Genomic DNA, 9297 nt, shown 5'->3' with positions numbered 1-9297 from the left:
TTGTACATGGGATCCCATGCAAGGGGTCCATGAGAAATCAGCTTGTGAGTTACTTGTCACTTTTAACCTCGTCAAAGTAGGCCAGAAACGGGTCCCAGATTTATTTGAAGTGAGTTGGTTCTCAGGAACCTGAGTCTCTCCATCCATACGTATGTCCGTCAACCACAGCTGAAAAGAAGGTGAAGAGGGGGAATTCCATTCCTTCAGAATGAGTTTCTTGGCGACAGGGGTCCCGTGTCAGAGACTGTTGCACGAAGATGCCGAGTTCCGCCTCCGGCTGAAAGGTTCTTTTGTAGGCCTTAAGCTGGAATTATGCTTCCCGCAGTGTCCCTGCAGAAAAGTGACGCCAAATCAGCAGATGCGCCCCTCCGCACGGCTCCTGTGCCGACGGTTTTCACCTGGCCGTGCACGTGACACCCGGAATTCTGTAACTACGCAGGACGCGGCTGGGCGGACGAAGTGGAGTTTTCAAGACTCCCGCTCACTTCCGCAAGCAGAAACCCGCACAGAGTATAAAAGCTCCACACGTTTTCTCATCAGGATTCCGTGTCTCTCATTTCCGTGCGGCCTGGCCAAACGTCAAGCATATTCCCAGCTTCAGAGTACCAATCAAATATTTTGGCCCAAAATCCAGATAGTGAAGGGCAGAACCAAAAAGGATGGGGCAGTGTGCCCTCATGACACCTGACACCTATCACACAGACAGAAGGGAAGATCTTGTGCAACCTATGCTTGGAATATTGAAGACGGTGAGCATGCTTCAAGATATTAATTATGTTTTCATACAGAGATCTATCTCTACATGCACAGCCCAGTTCTTCCATCTACATTTAGAAGAAGACATGTTTAGTCTTCAGCTTGTATCTAATAAACTTAACCTGCTATTTTTGTTATTCTATTCTAATACTATTAGTACCTAGTATTACCTTCTTAGAGACTTAACAGTGTACTCTGTGACCCAGAATGCACGATCAAAAAGGCACCATTTCATCTCTACAACAAGCTGCACAGCTTGTGCAGGGCCGCTTGGTCAAGGACACCTGATGAGTGCATTTTCCTCATGCCCCTCATGTTATGAGCAGAGTTCTGTGGAACGGCCGGGCCAAATAACAGCTCAATTGACACCACATCGTTAACATCAGCGCCTCAGATCTGATTTCCCACCTCTTCCCCCGTTGAAGTATATCCAGCAATTGTGTCCTTCCGTAAGCAACTTGTATCTTTGCCTGGTGGAAAGCCCGCGAGCCCAGAGGGCAGGGGTCAATGTGCTGATGGATGGTGGGGTTGCGCTGTGGCCCGGTCCTGCTGACAGGCTTTATTGGTTGGGAGGATGAGCTTGTAACCCTTTATATAATTATGGTATTAAGGCCAGTGTGCCCCTGCCTCTCTGGCACTTGTCCCCGGATCAATGTGGAGATAATTTCAGAAATGAATAGTTAGTATCGACCAGCCCCCCCTTAGTGATGGCTTATCAGCCTCTCGGACAGGTCGCTGTAGATTATTGTGCCATTGTCATTTATGGCCTCTATCATAGTATTTGTGTATATATATATATATATTTTTTTTTGAAGCGGGCTGGGTTCAAACAAAGACAATTCAATTTGTAATGGATTTCTTTCTATCTGTTTTTTCCCTCCTCCTCTCCACTCCCCGGTACACAATAAGCAATAAATCACAATCGTTTGTGTTTTTATCTGCTCGGCTCCTCCGTTTGCTCGTCTGACGGGCCCGGTGCTGTGCCCGCTCTCAGAGGACTGCATGGGGGGAGGAGGGAGGAGGAAGAGGAGGACGATGAGGAGCGTCAGCACTTGAACTCTGGCTGAGGGATTGAATGAGCTTTGGTTCAGACAAACCCGTGACCTTCAGGCCTTGTGTTTGTGGAGGAGGGAACTTACTGTTTTTCTTCTTCACTGCTCTCTCTCTGTGGCCTTAATAAACAGGCGGCAATGTGGGGACGCTGTCTCTCTGAGCGGCTCGAACAACACTTCTTTCATTTCACCGTGCGAGTTTTGAAATACAGCATGCAGTGGAATAAAAGGACTGGCTAAACATTATAGCCAGACCATGCAAACTAGCACACCAGTGCCGGTGTAGTAGGTGTGTTTATCTGTTTATTCGTCCAGTAGTGTGTTTGTTTGAGCAAGGCGAGCCCCTCCGGTGTCATGTTTGTACTTTTCCCTCTTGCCTTCTAAACTGTGAATGACAAGATGTATCCATCAAAGGGATAGAGCTGGATTTCAATAGCAGCTCAGGGGGAATCATTCAGAGAAATGTAATTTACTCACTATTGGTCAGTTTGACCCCCGACCTCAATCACTTGACACGGTTGCCATGGAAACCATTGGGAAAGAGACAGGGGGGAGAAACAAAGCAGTAAGTCAGATAGCATCATTTAAACAGCTCATCCAACACACGGAGCTGCATCTACTTGTACAGAAGGTGTTTGGGCGGGAGGAACAAAACCAAACGAGAGAACATGTAAGAGCAATAGAAATAATGCAGCAACATTGAAATGATATCATGTCCGCGGTGCAGCGGGTTCGTTAGACTAAGTGGTCTCCATTATTACATAATTATATCAGCAATGCTATTTGTCATAACTGTCAGACACAGTCATTTTTTTCACTCCACTGACAGATTAATTACAGCCAATTATTTCAGAAGTGTTCCCATACTAATTAGTCGTACAGTTACATGCCGCTAATAGCTCAGGGATCAAAGGAAACAAATGACTATCGTACATCATTTCAATTAACCAGCATGATGGATTAATTAACACTGTCATTTTAATGCCCGGGGTAGATGCATATGGTGGGGAGTGATCTGAGGAGGGATTTCTGGTTAAGGAATGGGGATGAATCCAGATCAGCGATGCATTGTCTGTCACGGAAAATCAGCAAAATATGAATTGCAACAACTGGCGCTCAGAACCAGAGGAAGTGAATGTAAGAAACAGATGATTCAGGGCGATGTGCAAGGGTGTCTGGGTAGTGTAGAGGTAAAAACACTCGTCTGCCAGAGCCATATAATAGAAGAGTTGCGACATCTCCATACACTCCAATGGACGAGTTTTTTTTTACCTCACAAAAGTTCCCGGAAGTAAGGTTTTGGATTAAGCAGTGCTGTGGAGTTGCATCAAAATGGACTATTCATGATGTACTTTGAAAGGGTCAGACATTTAAATGATCATATTATCAGCTTTATTTTATGCATTCAAAAATAGCATGAGCCCCCTTCCTACTATTCATTGGCTACATGAGTACGCATTTTGGACCCCCGCTGGCGCCACTCTCTTACTAGGTTGCTCTGTCGTCTGCCGTTGCGGAGACCCGGGTTCAATTCCCAGCAGCAGTACTTCCGGCTTGGTCAGACGTTCCTACATACACCTGGCCATGTCTGTATAGGGGGTATGAGTCCTGGTCGTTGCACTAACGCCTCCTCTGGTCGGTCGGAGCACCTGCTCAGGGAGGACGGGAACTGGGGAATAATGTGATCCTCGCAAGTCGTGCCAGTGAAACCCCTCACTGTCAGGTGAAAAGAAGTGGCTGGTGACTACACATGTATCAGAGGAAGCACATGTGCTACTCTGCGGCTCTCCACAGATCGGCAGAGGGGCCAGGACAGCAGGGGGGAATTTGCCCAAGTACAACTGGGGAGAAAATGGGAGAAAAATCTGTATTTTTTTTTAAATAAAAAATGGATAATAATAATCAGGTATGTGCAGCTCAGGATATGCAGGATATTTGTGGATTTTTCTTTTTTATTCCCTACGAGGGCAAAAGCATGTCCAGATGAAGCCCAGTATAGAAGTCAATACGACACGTACAGTACTAAGCATTTCTCATTTTCCTATTTTGCTTGGATGTGGTTTTGCACGTTGCAAACCTCCCATGCTAATGCATGTTGATTTTTCAGTGATTCACCGAATAAGTTGACAAGTGCTGATTGGAGAGTTGTTTGCCCACTAATATAGGTCGACCATGACAGTTTAGGTCAGCGCTGACCAGCTCCTCCGTCAGTGGGAGCATCCCTCATCAGAAGACAGGACACGGGCCTGTTACTCGGCCTGTCAATGATCCTGCCAACTGCATTTTTCTGAGCTCAGGTCTTTCTCTTTTTTTTTTTTAACAAAACCAGCCGGGGGAAAAAATCGCCAGATGCTGCACAATTTTGATAGACGTGTCTATATTATTCCCTCCAAACTTAACGGTCCATACAGAGGATTGAATTTAAGATCCATAGCTTTAAATCAGGAACCCCAGGGAAGCCGCCGCGTCTCTCCTTTAGCCTCATGCCTTGTTGACCCAAAGCGATTAGACAATATATCTACATTGTTGACCTTACTAATGAAAGTTTGACATTGATTTCTAAATGGGCCATCGTTGGGTTTTACTGTAGAGCCTGACGTGGCGACTCTCATCCGGCTCTTTGGAAGCTGCAGGCAACAGTTTTCCACTGCCTAATCCAACTCAATATGGCAGACACACTCACTTTTCATTTGAACAAACAAAAGCAGCACATAATGATCAGCCCTGCCATTATGGCCCATTGATTTGATCTGGTCCAGGGCACTGTGGATTTATTTTCTTTTATGCCCATATAGATGTGTGTCACAGCCTCAATATTCATCGGAAGTGTGTGTGTGTGAGTGTGTTATGCGTGTGAGTGTGTTACCCTAACCCTGTGTGTGTGTGAGTGTGTTATGCGTGTGAGTGTGTCACCCTAACCCTGTGTGTGTGTGAGTGTGTTATGCGTGTGTGTCCCTAACCAAACAAAAGGAGGAGGTTTGGGCCAGAGAGCCTGAAGCACTGCTCGTCCTTTAATTGCCATTTACATACTGGCGGAATCATTAATTTCTAATTCCCCTATTATTTGCCCCCCTCCTCCCCCTCTGCCCCCCCTCCTCCCCCTCTGCCCCATGCTTGTGTCAATGTCAGGGCCCATCAGTGTCACCCAACTGTAGATAGTCATTTGTGTCCCATAGATGCCCCGCTCCATCTCCCACACGAGTCATGTTTACTTTGCTGTCTTTTTCCATGAAGGCCAACTGCAAAGTCATGGTTCAGCCTGTGAAATATTACAGCCGCTCATGTATAGTGGTAAATACAAAGGTGGGTAAACCAAGACCACCAGTTGGTGATCATCATAACGCAAACAACCACCAATATTGTTTTTTCCCCCAATATTTTATTTTCAATCTTTATAGAACAATAATCATACACAGATAAGACAAATAAACAGGTTCAGACAAAGGAAAGGAAAAGAAAGAAAATAAAACATACATCATCAACGTTCAACATTACAACATGTTGCTACCAGCCGCATAAGGTGCTTTTATCTGTAATAGATATTGTGCATCTGGTCCCACACAAGGGGTCCACGAGAAACCAGACAGGAGAGCCTCAGACACTATTCATTCTTAACCTCATCAAAGTAGGCCAAAAAGGCTCCCAAATAGTCGAGAACCTTTTAAGCGAGTTGGCTCTCAGGGACCTTAGTCTCTCCATCTAGAGATCATGTCCATCAGCCATTAGAGTACCAGTCAAATATTATGGTCCAGAACCCCGTCAGTGAAGGGCAGAACCAGATGGCATGAGATAGCGTGCCCTCTGACACCTGACACCTGTCCCACAGTGGTGAGTAGAGCTGGGTATTGGTTCAAATTTCAAGATTCGATTCCAATTCACAAGGTTGCGAATCGATTAATCCCGATTTGATTCGATTCAGATTCGATTAATTTCAATATCGATTTGGGTAGTGATACAGTACCAAAACGTGTTTTTTGAGCTGTAACCTGAATTACATGAGTGTCTAATTTGTAAAAGTAGATATTAATGATCAAACATTTCCATTTATGTAGCCTACAGTATTTATGTTTTTGTTTCAACTACAAACATAAATAAACGTCAACTTGAAACTATGTTTCATCTACCACACACAGCACAATATTTTAGCCTGTTTATTTAAAAAGAATCGATCTCTGGACATATGAATCGATATCAAAGGATTAAAATAAAAATCGATTAAAAATCTGAGAATCGATTTTTTGAACCCAGCCCTAGTGGTGAGACATGAGGGTAGATCCTGTGCAATTTATGCTTGGAGTAGTGAAGACAGTGAGCGACTTTAAATTGGAACCACCAATATTGTTTGCATTGGGGCCAGTTCTATAGTGAGGCATGGAAAGCCTCACTATACGCCATCATATCTGTGTTGTCTCACTTCTGACTGAAAAATGATGCCTCTAGATTAAAGAAAAGACACTGTGATGATGTTGACTTTTATGTAAATGTGCGCATTCGTTTTCCTTATAGATTACGTTTAGATTATAGACTACGTTAGCTTCACGTTACCTTGCATGTAACGTTAGCGTTAGTTGCTTTTGGAGACACAAACCCTGGACGTTTCATTTTGAGTAATGCATGAGGTTCTCTATGGTTTACGCCAGCTCTGGGAGTATGAAGTGCGGGGATTTTGGTCACAATAAGCTTGTGGAGCGCTGCAACTAGGTAGCCACAACCAGCTAGCTAACGTTAGCCCCATTAGCCCCCACCACATCAGCTAACGTTAACGCCAAACAAATCCGCTGCCTCCTCCCCACGTTTGGTTTAGCGTAACGCCAGCTCAGACCCCTAATCTCAGAAACCTTGCGGGACATGTATTGCAAATTGCAATAGTGGTTGTTTTGTTATAATTTGAAACAGTCAACAGCCACAGCTGGAGGCGGCCATGTTTCGCCTTGGTTGCTGGCAAGTTGCTGGGGACGGGTGTGTGACGCGTTTGACGTATCCATGTGATTCCCCCTCCCTTGAGTGTGACAGAGCTCTCCCTTTAGAGGGAGAGCTGGCAAGAGGAAACGTGAAGCGAGTCATGCCGGCGGCTTAAGTTATAAACAATGCGTGACAATTATACTCGAATGTTCGCGATATAGTCATTTCTACATCTCATGTGGCACAAGCCGCAATACATCGAGTATATTCGAGATATCGCCCAGCCCTAGTTGAAGGTAGGGATGCACGATATATCGGCAATCATATCGGTATCGGTCGATGTTAGTCATTTTTTAACATATCGGTATCGGTCCAATGTTGCAATGTTAATATCGGTTATCGGTATCAGCCAAATTCTTCACATTGACATGAAATAATGCAGTAAATCTATGATTTATGGGCTTTTCCAAATGTTTTTGAAATAAAGAAATGCATTACTTTTTCAAATTCAGTGTTTACATGTGTTTTTCAGTATGTACACAATTTTATTATCATAGAAATGTGTTTTAATACAGATCATATCGACATCGGTAAATATCGGTTATCGGCCATAACAGCAATGTTAATATCGGTTATCAGCATCGGCCAAAATTTTCATATCGGTGCATCCCTAGTTGAAGGTTACGCATGTATTATTAACACATAATATCAAGAAAACAATCCAATGTGTGCAACATATTCAATTATGACTGAACTTCCATTGGAGATTGACGGCTCTGCTCCACGTAACCGCTATCAGGCGTGAGGCATTGCCATCAGCTGTCAGCCATAAAAGTTCAAGTTCAAGTTCAATATATTATTTGTCCCTGAAGGGCAATTTGTGTGCAGCAGATATAAAATTCATACAGTATCACATATAAACACAACATGGAGGCATGAGCAGCAGTTTACAGCAAGTGAGCTAAGTGAACACCATTCAAGTAAGACAGGCAGCAGCATCAATCTGCAAGACACATACCTTAAGAATTATAAAAATAAAGGAATTATAAAAATAAGTCAAGGGCTGTCAAAGCCAGCTGTCAAAGCCATTGAAGGGATGATTCCTTGACTGAAAGATGCTCCACTGCTCGCTTTGCGTTGCATTCGATGGCTGCTCAACTCTTGATGACTGACACACACAAGTTGAATTGCTTGTTCTCTGTCCGTTCAAAAGCCAACACGCTCAGGGGAGCAGTGGAGCTCCACTGTCGCTCTGGGGAGCAGGGGAGCAGTGGAGCTCCACTGTCGCTCTACATGTCAATGGGTTTTGTCAAAGTTATGCTGTGAATGGAAAAGCAGCAACATTGTTTTTGTGGTGAAAGTACTACACCACACTACTCCTGCATTCTAATACAGTGGCATCTGCTTATAGTGATCAACCGCTTATATTGATCAAAACGCTTTGTCCCCAATCATTCCTATACACATGTTTAAATAATTCGCTTATAGTGATCAATACTCCGCTTATAGTGATCATTTTGGGCCTTGTGCACCTGAGAACAATGGAAAACATGTTTAAAACTACAGTACCGGTAATTTGATTTTTTTTTTACTTAGAAACTGCCCAAAATGAGCCAATGAGATAGAGCAGCAATGCTCGGTGCATGTCTGTCTGTATGAGAGATGGCGGCATCTCTGTCTGTGGAGAGATGGCCGCATCTCTGTCTATGCGAGGCCGCTGTGTTCGAAACAGCTGGAGTCAAGTCAATAACATTCATTTACTTTATATGTACTGTATTCATGTAATACATATACAAATGTCATGCAGGTGATAATCTGCATGAGAAATAAAGAAAAAGAAAAAAAATCTGTTATAATGATCATCCAGTTATAGTGATCAATTTGAACTGTCCCAAGATGATCACTATAAGAGGAGTGCACTCACTGTAGTTGTATGGAGGGCCTTCACCTGTCACAGTTGTTACTCATTTCATTTGGCCACTTACTGCTGGCTTTCCCAGGTACTGCTGCAGGACCTTGTGTGGAGGCTTTTGTTATTTAAATGCTTTCTTGGTCCATAAGCTGTTCTCTACCACCACCCCCACCGCTGCCACGGCAGTGCAGCAGACCCCCCTCCCCAACACACACACACACACACACACACACACACACACACACACACACACACACACACACACACACACACACACACTGCTGCCACAGCAGTGCAACAGCCCCCCCCCCCCCCCCAACACACACACACACCGCACACACACACCGCTGCCACGGCAGTGCATCAGCCCCCCAACACACACACACACACACACACACACACACACACACACACACTGCTGCCACAGCAGTGCAACAGCCCCCCCCCCAACACACACACACACACACACACCGCTGCCACGGCAGTGCAGCAGCCCCCCCCCCCCCCCCAATACACACACTGCACACACACACACACACACACCGCTGCCACGGCAGTGCATCAGCCCCCCAACACACACACTGCTGCCACAGCAGTGCAGCAGCCCCCCCAACACACACACACACACACACACACACACACACACACACACACACACACTGCTGCCACAGCAGT

The sequence above is a fragment of the Poromitra crassiceps genome (genome assembly GCF_964638095.1).
Source record: "Poromitra crassiceps genome assembly, chromosome: 1".
Taxonomy (NCBI): domain Eukaryota; kingdom Metazoa; phylum Chordata; class Actinopteri; order Beryciformes; family Melamphaidae; genus Poromitra; species Poromitra crassiceps.
Note: the sequence above shows the minus strand (reverse complement) of the source record.